This window comes from Belonocnema kinseyi, chromosome 6 (genome assembly GCF_010883055.1).
Source record: "Belonocnema kinseyi isolate 2016_QV_RU_SX_M_011 chromosome 6, B_treatae_v1, whole genome shotgun sequence".
Lineage (NCBI taxonomy): Eukaryota > Metazoa > Arthropoda > Insecta > Hymenoptera > Cynipidae > Belonocnema > Belonocnema kinseyi.
Window position 1 is genome coordinate 21095916 of NC_046662.1, and position 2363 is coordinate 21098278.

The following is a 2363-nucleotide window of genomic DNA, read 5'->3' on the forward strand; positions in this document are numbered from 1 at the left end:
ACTCGGGATACTTATAAGATACTACCATGATTTTTTCAGATTTTTTGGTCCAAAAATAAATTAGGCCAAAAACCGGCCTTACCGACCCTCCCCCTTTCCTCTAGATTTTCTGTATTCAAAAAAGTGAAGTTAGCTGGTGGTTGAAGTGAAAATATCTAATTGTATATGTAGACGGTCATGAATTTTTCTACACATCCCGACTTTAGTTTAAATATCGGCGGCCATGACTAACCTAACATTTGGGAGTTGCATTAGGAATTAGTTTCCTTATTAACAATTATTTAGTCTAGTATCTCAATGCCAATAGTTGCTTTGAAAGATGTTCAGGTGGCTGACAGCGCGGTTTAGCACTCCACAACTTTCGGCATGAGCCCAAATTCAGTCTCCAAATGATACTTTCCCCTAGATGTCTAGATGTGCACCTACGTTCAGAGAAATACAATTGAGTCTTGAAAATTGTTTCAAATGCTCATTAGGAGACCACTGAAATTTGAGGTGCAACAAATTTAACACAAGCGTTTTTCTGTGATTCGAGGGATTTCAAATGATTTCCGGGTTCTAAATGGAGTTTTACGATTTCTTAAAATTTCGAGGGATTTTAAGAAATTAAAAACGATTTAGATGGACTTCGCGGATTTAAAAGTTTTTATGTTATATTCAAACATGTCAACAAATTTTAAAGGATTTCGTCATTTTCCAAGGAATTCAAAAATATTTCCATGTAAATCAAAGAAATTTCAGAAGGTTTCGAAACATTACAAGCGAATCAATGGATTTCAATATATTTCAAAGACTTCCAGGAATTTTAAGGACCTTCTAAGGGTTTCAAGAGATTTATAAATTTCAAGAAATTTCAAACAATTTTGTATGTTTTTCGATGATTTAATGGATTTTTTAGAGAACGTTGGAAAATACATTGAAACAAATTAAATTTCAAAGGATTTTGATAAATTACAAATATTTTAAGGGATTTAAAGATATGTCAAAGGACTTCAGATATTTCTATGGATTTTGACGGTTTTTCAAACAACTGAAATGAATATGTTTAATTTAATTTGTATTCAAAGCATTTTAAATCATTTCTACTACTTTTAACAGATTCTTACGATTTTCAAAGATTTTGTGGAGATTTTAAGGGATTTTAGCAAATTTTCAGAAGTTTAGGAAAAAAATTAAATTTCATTTGAAAAGATTGCTACAGACTTAAACAATTTCAAAACGTCTGAAGGATTTTTTCGATTTAAATTTATTTATTAATTTTTAAAGAAAATTCAAGAAATCTCACAGTTTTGTAAGATTTTCAGAAAAATTAAGGAAAATTCACCAATTGTACAAAACCTGCGAAATTATACAGAACCTGAAATATTTTAAAGGATTTTATGGGAATTAAAAAGGTATTCCAAATAAGTTATAAGATTTCAAGGGACACCTACTTTTTTTTAACAGATATCAATGGAATTTCAAACAGTTTTAAAGATATCAAGAAAATTTACAAATTTTTTATATGTAAAGTTTATTTGTGCAAAATCTCCATTTTTATATCTCCTTTTTGAGATCATGAGGTCTAAAATAATCCGTTGCTATAATAGTCTATACTAATTCTCCTAGAATGCTTCTTCATATGAGTTATGCAATATTATGAAATCTTTATAAAATTAATAAAAGTTTATCTTAATTCTATAAAATTCATGGAATCTTTCAATGTTGCAATCTAGCGTGCACAAACAATCGGACTAATTAGCCTCTCGTAAAATATGCATAAGTAAAAAATATAACTAAAACTATAACATAATATTCGTACAAAACATTGAAAGAACTCACACAGTATTATGGTCCTACAATGAGCAGGCAAGTCCATTTGTTAGCGGATGCCAGACTATCGGCCAGTTTCTGTTTTGACGCGCACGGTAACGCTGTTTTGATGAAAGTTTTTTTCGCATTTGTCAAAGGTACATCTTCTAGACATTTAGTCTTTCGTTCATTATCAGGCCAATTCTCTTTTATCTGTTTTTGAACTACAACTTCAGTAGCCTTACTCAAATCATTATAAGCATGGTCGATGTTCTTCCACCTATTTTCTTTGTCAACCTTGTCACATTTTTCATCTAAATCGCTCTTATTTATATTACAAATACATTGTAAGAATGTCTTTGAGGTAAACCGTGTATTTCCCGGTTTTTTGCAATCATCGGAGCATTTTGACAAACCTTAAAAATAAACATTATGTTAACCATAGAAACATGTGAACTATTATTTTTAACTATGAGGGTAGTTCAATAAGTCCTTAGAATGACCAACATATGGCGCGCGAATCGCTCCAAATCATCTGTTTTCAGTCAGCACCACTCCCGACTAGATACATG